This window comes from Lactuca sativa, chromosome 5 (genome assembly GCF_002870075.4).
Source record: "Lactuca sativa cultivar Salinas chromosome 5, Lsat_Salinas_v11, whole genome shotgun sequence".
In the NCBI taxonomy this organism is placed as follows: Eukaryota; Viridiplantae; Streptophyta; class Magnoliopsida; order Asterales; family Asteraceae; genus Lactuca; species Lactuca sativa.
This window is the reverse complement of record NC_056627.2, coordinates 65,455,701-65,464,872: the sequence shown is the minus strand read 5'-3', so window position 1 is coordinate 65,464,872 and position 9,172 is coordinate 65,455,701.

Below are 9,172 nucleotides of genomic sequence, written 5' to 3'. Positions count from 1 at the left end.
ACAGTCTGTCATACATTGGAAGCAAGTATGAAGGAAGACTGTCATGAATAGTCTGTAGCTTGTCTGAAGAGTTTAGACATAGCACAAGTTTGCTGTAGGGTTCATGAGTGATTTGATAAGATTAGAGTATTGGATTAAACCCACGCTCACTTGGATCACGTCATGGATTTATCACGGGGGATTAGTGAGATGATAACATTGTATATTCTTGAAACCGAGACGTGTGAGTTTTTATTTGTTGGTCGGTTATGCATTGTTAAAAAGTAAACGCACCAGTAACTTGGTGTTATAAAACTCATTGTTGTGTGTGATTCGATGAGTGAATGAAAGCGAGCATATGAGTCGAAGTTTATCCATTCCTTTTATATAAAGTGGGATAAAAGCAATATCTGTGGGCCTCTCAATTGTAGTCTGTTGTTTGTCATCATAAATCGGAAGTCGGGAAAAAGTATAGAGAGAATGATTAAAATCCACGTATTATGTCTATAAAATATCTTGAGAATGGAGGAATATATGATCCCTTATCTAAAGGACACGCTATCTGATAAGATCAAAGTTGACAGCAGCTTTTGAAAGCTACGATTGCTGATCAGGTTTTGAAGTCATACGGAAAATAGTTATTAGACTTATCCAAGTGGGAGACTGTTGGATTAGTGTCTAAGTCCATAACTATTTTGGTATGTACTTGACCCGATTATGAGCATGGTCCTTTTGGGCTGCCTTCACCATAGCAATATGTAGGATGAATTAAGGAGAGAAAGGTAAATTATGATTTATTAATATATTATAAGAATAATATATTAAAGGAGAAATCATAATGTTTAATTAATATTATTTAAGAATTAATTAAGAATTAATTTTGTGGCTAAAAGAGATTAATTAAACTTAAGGGACCGAAATTGTAATTATAAGTTAACTGCAAGAGTAGGCTAATGGACTCCATAGAGTGGAGTGGACAAAATTTATGGGGAAGCCCATAAGATTTCGTCCATGACTCTAAAGAAAGGGATCCATGGGCTGCTTAGGGCCTAAGCAGTTAAATTAGGGTTTCCTAGTTGAAAACTCTAATAGCCGACATGTACATAAAGGACCCTTAAGCCCCAAAAACGTGGAAGAGTCTTCCTCTAGGGTTTCTAGACGTTTTTGGCAGCCTCCTCTCTTCTCCTCTTCATCCAAGTTGCTTAGTGGTGTTTGTGACTCCATTAGAGGTGCAACACTTGAGGCACTAAGCTTTCTAAAGCCAATCAAAGCAAGGAATTGATTTTTGTTGCAATATAACAATCAAAGGTAATTACTAAACCCTTATTTCAGTTCATATATGTTAGATCTAGGGTTTATGGCTTTGGATATTTAATTGCATGTTCATTAGACAAACTAGATCCAAAAGGTATTAGGGTTTGCATGTACACCATAGGAATGATGTTTTGCATAAAACCCATCAAATACCACACTGACAATACCATATCGGTAATAATCAATCAATCATCATACATACTGGGCCATCGGCCTGACTGGACCGCCCTGCCGGGTCTACACTCTGTCTGAATCTATCCTGAGCCTTCGACATGTCTGGTGTGCCACGTGGGCCTATAGTCTCCCCGGACCGCTCATAGGGTATATTGGCCTTCAACACAAAGCATGACCGTCTCAACCCAACCACCAACAAATAACCATGTGCACATACTATCATATAAAGGCATATACAAACATCAAACATATCTGTCACACTGATCATCAATCATAAAATTCTCCTGTAACTAGAGTATCGACCTAGCAGGTCACTACATACCAATCCCTACGGATTATAAGAGCATAAATCGCCGAGTACCCTTGGCTACTCGCCGAGTTCCCTAAAGTACATTCCAACTCGCCGAGTCATCGGAGAAACTCGTCGAATCCCTTTGATTCTTAATCAAACTTAAGGTCACCCATCGAGTTCCCTCCTTGCAACTCGACGGATACACACTCATACATATCCCAAAGAAAACTCATCTGACTCGTCGAGTTGTTCTTCAACTCGTCGAGTCTTATGGCAATCTTCATCGGACTCGCCGAGTTGTTCATCCAACTCGTCGAGTTCACGACCATCTTCATGTGACTCGCCGAGTCACTTTGTGACTCGCTGAGTCCATTTAGTCCTTTTCCTCCATACTGACATATTTTGAGCCATGCAACGGTTCCAACTCATAGATCCAAGCTTCTAGGGCATGCTAATCACGTAAAGTTGCAAACTTTATGTGCATGCACGACTATAAAGACTTTAAATGTCTATTCTAAGTTCTTAATGGAACTTCATGCTCAGGAGGGACCTTAATCACAACCAATACTGTGACTTTATGCTTCTAGAATCCAAGGAGGGTCCAGATCTGAAGTTACAACTTCAGATCTAGCCCATAGCTCATCATACCAACTTGAAAATCCATAAAAAGCCCTAGAAAATCAACAAAAGGGAAAAAAGGAAGCAAGAATGGCACTTTGATACCTCCAAAGGATGCTAGCTGAGGCAAATCCTGATTCCCACTCCTTCCTAGCTTCAATTTCCTTTGCACTCTTAGCTTCTTCCTCCAAGATCCTCTTTTCCAAGCTTCAAACACCACACCAAGGCACACACACACAAATTAGGATTTTAAGGGGCTCTCAAAGACTGTAAAGAGGCCAAAAGAGGCTAAGGCTCCTTTAAATAGAGGTGCAAACCCCGGGATTTAGGGTTTCCACTGCCAACTCCTACTCGCCGAGTCCAACATGGACTCGTCGAGTAGGTCACTTATCAGGCGATCCCACCTCGCTGCTACTCGACGATTCGAGTAGAGCTTAACTCAATGAATCTTATTTAAACAATACCTGAGAATCGGGGCGTTACAACTCTCCCCCACTTGAACTAGACTTCGACCTCGAAGTCCGATGGAGTAAACAATGACGGGTAATGCTCGCGCATCTCCACCTCCGGCTCCCATGTCCACTCGGATCCCTTCCGATGTTCCCATTGTACCCTTACCAAAGGTATTTCCTTGTTCCGCATATCCACATAGTTCAGGCGCTCATCGACTTGAATGTCATCCAAAGATACCACTACCGCCTGGTCCATAATGCATTTTCACAATTGCGAAACATGAAATGTGTTGTCGATCCGGCTAAGCTCCTCCGGAAGCTCTAGCCTATAAGCCACCCTGCCAACCCTGGCAATAATCCTGAACGGCCCAATATAACGGGGACCCAATTTTCCCCTCTTCCTACAGCGGAGCACACCCTTCCAGGGTGAGACCTTCAGGAGGACCATGTCACCCACTTGAAATTCCAGCTCAGATCGGCGACGGTTGGCATAACTTTTCTGCCGACTCTGAGCGGACTACAGTCGCTGTCTAAATTGTTGTATCATCTTAGTAGTTTGAAGAACTACCTCTGTCCGACCCATCACTTTGTGCCCAACTTTGCCCCAGCAGATTGGGGTCCTACACTTCCTCCCATACAACATCTCGAAAGGCGGGGCGCCAATACTGGAATGATAGTTGTTGTTGTAGGCGAACTCTGCAAGCGGTAGGTGGGAATCCCAACTCCCACCGAAATCAATAATGCAGGCCCTCAACATATCCTCGAGGGTCTGAATGGTCTGCTCACTCCGCCCATCAGTCTATGGATGGAACGCCATACTAAAATGCAGTCGTGTACCCAGTTCCTCATGGAACTTCTGCCAAAATGGGAAGCAAACCTGACATCTCGATCGGAAATGATAGAATCTGGAACCCTATGACGAGAGACAACCTCTCTGACGTACATGTCAGCCAACTTCTCTACCAACGAACTCTCCCATATGGCTAGGAAATGGGCACTCTTGGTCAATCGATCCACGATGACCCATATAGCATCGAACCCCATCTTCGGCAACTTCGTGATGAAATCCATCGCGATCCATTCCTATTTCCACATGGGAATCTCCAGAGGCTGCAACTTACCATGCGACCTCTAATGCTCGGCCTTGACCATCCTACAGGTCAAGCACCTTTCAACAAACCAAGCGATATCTCGCTTCATACCAGACCACCAATAACTCGAACTCAAATCACGGTACATATTGGTGTCTCACGGGTGAACTAAAAAACGAGACTTATGAGCCTCCTCCATCACTGTCTGTCGGACCCCTCCGGACATTGGAACCCAAACCCGACCGTAACGATGTTGGGTTTTGAGCATTCTAACACTCCTAAGTGTACATGCAACCCTAAATACCTTGGATCTATGTTTTCTCTATTATACATGCAAATAAGAACTTCCAAGGTATTATCCTAATCTAGCATACAAAACAATAACTATAGCAAGATAGAATACATACCTCTTTGAAGTAGAAAGTCTTCATGAAGCTTGAGTACCTAGTGCCCCAAGTGTGACACCTCAAATGGAATCACAATCATCAAAACACTTGGAATGACTTGAGAGAATTCTACACTCATCAAAATCGGCTAGCCCTCTCTAGAATCATACTAGTGCCAATTTTGCCAAGAATAATATCTTTATATAGTGTTACAATTAGGGCAAACCCTAATTGTCATGACTTTCCATTTCCTTGGATCCATGGGTTCAAATACACCATGGAGCATCCATGGACCATCCTATGGGTTTTAGCCCAACTTGATTATCCATGGAGCATTAGCCCACTATACAAGTATGGATGATTTACACAATCAACCCATATATTTAATTAGTCTTCTTTTGATCACTTAATTAATCCTAGATTAATTCTTGATCAATACTAATTAAATAATCTCATTATTCTTATTATTAATATACTAAAACTTATAATATATTAATAACCATAAGTGTCTTATTTCTCTCATCCAAGTGCATGATGGTATGCAACCCAAATGGACCATGCCGGGTCGGGTCAAGTCTTACCAATTATAGTTATGGACTTAGACATTAATCCAACAAACGACTCAACAATCTGCGGCTATCCTGAGCAAACCGGGCGCTTTCGCCCTTAATCTTCTCCAACTTCCAGTTATCTGGTCTCATGCCCTCAATCTAAGCATCCCTGATCAAACCCACCAGTGGGGAATCCACCGCTATCCTCATACACCTGGCTGGGGTCGAGGACCTAGCTGACTTGCAGCTCAGAGCATCCGCAACCACATTCGCTTTACCAGGATGGTAAAGGTGTTGGATTAATGTCTAAGTCCATAACTATATTTGGTATGTACTTGATCCGACACAACATGGTCCATTTGGGTTGCACTTCACCGACACAATTTATATGGATAGTCTTTTGAGAATAGTATATTTATGATTTATATTAATATATTATAAGTTCTAATATATTAATATGGAATCATATTATTTAATTAGTATTGATCAAGAATTAATTTATAATTAATTAAGTGATCAAAATGAACTAATTAAATATGGACTCTTATATATATGGAATGGGTCAAGTTGATTTAGGTTGGGCTAAGCTTTCATGGATAGGTCATGGAGTGTTTAACCCATGGATCATATGAAATGAAAGGTCATGGGTTTCACCCTAGTCTCCATACTATATAAAGATGCCATTGGTTGGTGAAATTGGCACTAGTGTGGGTACACTAAGAGGGCTAGCCGATTTCTCTAGAGAGAACCAAAGTATTCTTATTCTCAAAGTCTTCCAAGGTGTTTTGGTGATTTGTGATTCCACTTGAGGCTTCCACACTATTGGGGCTAAGCTCTTAAAGCTTGAATACATCAAGCTACATCAAAAGGTATGTTATCTAACTAGTACTTTGTAATATAAGAGCTTCATAATATGCTAGTTAGGATTAAAACCTTGGAATGTTGTTACTTGCATATATAATAGAGAAAACATAGATCCAAGGTTTATAGCATTGCATGTACACCATAGGAGTCTTAAAACACTCAAAACCCAACAAAAGGATCTCGCAATCATAGTCCTTGACCACATCCAGCCACTTACGCTGCCTCATGTTCAGGTTCGGCTGATCCATGATGTGCCTCAAACTCTTGTGATCCATGTATATAGTGCAATGCACCCCGTACAGATAGTGCCTCCAAATCTTGAGAGCAAAAACCACTTCTCCTAACTCAAGATCGTGCGTGGGGTACCTCGTCTCATGCGGCTTCAGCTGCTGCGATGCGTAGGCTACCACCCGTCCTCTCTGCATGAGGACTGCCTCCAAGCCAGTGATGGATGCATCACAAAATACCACAAAATCCTCCACTCCCTCGTGGAGTGTCAACACCGGCGCCTCGCATAAACACTGATGGAGGGTCTCAAACGCCCTCTGCTGCTCAGGGCCTCACCAGAAATCCACCCCCTTCCTCGTTAGACGAGTGAGGGGTACGGCAATCTTGGAGAAATCGCGAATGAATCTCCGATAATACCCTACTAAACCCAAGAAACTCCTGATGTCAGAGGGAGATTTTGGGGTCTCCCACTGCATAACCGCCTCCACCTTGGCCGGATCGACCAGAATCCCCTCGTGGTTAACGAGGTGTCCGAGGAACTGGACCTCCCGTAACCAAAACTCACATTTCGAGAACTTGGCATACAACCGTTCTCGCCTCAGAACTCCCAGCAGCTCTCTGAGATGCTCTTCATGCTGCTCTCGAGTCTTGGAGTACACCAAGATATGATCTATATGATGGGTTTTGAGCATTCTAACACTTCCTAAGTGTACATGCAACCCTAATAACCTTGGATCTATGTTTGTCTAATTATCATGCAAAGTTGAATTCCAAGGTTATATTCCTATCTAGCATACATGGGGAACAATTTTAACTTGAATCATAGATAGAATAACTTACCTTGTTGTTGCTTGTGTTCCTTGAAACCTTGTGAGCCTAGCACCCCAAGTGTGATGCCTCAAATGCTTCACACAACACCAAATGCTCTTGGAAAGACTCTTGAGATAACACACACTTCTCAAAATTGGCCAAGCCCTCTAGTTTCTTAGTGTTCAACTTGTGTCGCCAATTTTGTGGAGAATGGGACTCTTATATAGTGTTGGCACATCTAGGGTTACACCATGTAAACCCTAATGTGTCATGACTCTTCATTTCCATGACCCATGGGTTTGTAACTCCCATGGAGCATCCTATGGGTAGAACCCAACTTGATAATCCATGGAGCCTCTTAGCCCACTATACAAGATATGGATGATTTACATAACCAACCCATATATTTAGTTAGTTATCCTTTGATCACTTAATTAATTCCAAATTAATTCTTTGATCAACTAATTAAATAATATTATTAATATATTAGAACTTATAATATATTAATAATCTCCAAGTGTTATTTCTCTCATTTAGTCTATCCAATTGCATGGTGCCATGCAACCCAAATGGACCATGCTGGGTCGGGTCAAGTACAGGCCCGAAATAGTTATGGACTTAGACACCTTATCCAACAGTCTCCCACTTGGATAAGTCTAATAACTATATCTCTAGTACTTCAGGAACCGACCGGCAATCGTAGCTCTTTCAAGGTCTCTCGGAACTGAGAAGATGATGATACGCCATTTAAGATAAGTGATCATATAATCCTCTGTTCTAGATATCAGCCGGACAAATACATGGAACATGTCTTGCTTATTGTCCAGCATTTGTTTCCCGATTTCCGATTTGTTTGACATAGAACTTAATTGAACACATCAACTTAGTTCTGACCGGGCCCGGTACATGGGTCAAAACAAAATCACCGAGGGGCCCAGATATCAGCTTCTAATCCAAGAAGGAACAGATAAACTTCGACTAATATGTTTGTTCTACCACTCATTGAATTACACACAAAAGTACGTTTTATAACATCGAGTTACCAATGCGGTTTCGTACAGTCAATGCTTAACCAACTTGTAAGTAACAAATCATATCTCTAGGTTTGAAGACTTATATGATATTACCGTCTCACGATCACTCGAGATAAAATTCCATGAAGTGATTCCAGTGAGCGTGGGTTGAGTCCAATGCTCAGAACTTATGAGCACTCATGATTGTTGTAGCCTTGTCCAAGACCTCTACAACCAAACATGACAGTCTTGATTCATATCTACTTCCAACATATGACCGACTGTGGAGGTTTGAATAATATGTTATACCAAACAAAATTATTCTGGAAGTCAAAACATGCAAAAGAAATATAGTAAACGATTGACAAGAGATAGCAACACTTTACTCATAAATAAAACACCTTTTATTCATCATCAAATGTCAATTACACTTTACAAATTTCTGGGTTATCTAACTACTAAAACTTATATCATCCTTCAGCCCTATGCTCCGAGCATGATGAAGATGCTTAACCCTACTCAGTCCCTTCGTGAGGGGATCTGCTGGGTTCTCATCCGATGATACCCTCTTTGCCACGAGGAGTCCTTCTTCGATCTGATGTCTGATGAAATGGTATTTTCTGTCGATGTGTCTGGATCTCCCGTGATCCCTTGGTTCCTTGGCTAAGGCAACAGCACTTTCACTATCACAGAAAATTTCCATTGGCTCTTTAATAGCTGGTACAACTCCAAGGTCTCCAATGAAGTTCTTCAGCCATATCGCCTCCTTTGCTGCTTCACTAGCTGCAATATACTCTGATTCACAAGTAGAATCTGCCACTGTCTCTTGCTTGGAACTCTTCCAAGAAATTGCTCCTCCGTTTAGGGTAAAGACCCAGCCCGACTGAGAGCGGAAATTATCCCTATCAGTCTGGAAGCTAGCATCACTATACCCTACAACTCTCAAGTGATCATTCCCACCGAGGGTAAGAACCCAGTCCTTAGTCCTCCGTAGGTACTTGAGGATATTCTTTACCGCAATCCAGTGTGCCTTGCCAGGGTTCGCCTGATACCTGCTAACCATGCTCAAGGCAAAAGCTACATCGGGTCGAGTACACGTCATAGCATACATGATCGATCCTACGGCCGAAGCATAAGGTGTTCGACTCATTTCTGCTATCTCAGCCTCAGTGCTAGGGCTTTGTGTCTTACTCAATCTGGTGTTACTCTGGATGGGTAACTCTCCTTTCTTGGAATCCTGCATGCTGAATCTCTTCAGCACCTTATCCAAGTAGGTACTCTGACTAAGTCCAATTAGTCTTTTACTCCGATCTCTCAAGATCCTTATCCCTAGAATATAGGCAGCTTCACCAAGGTCCTTCATAGCGAAACACTTACCAAGCCAGGACTTTACTTCCTGC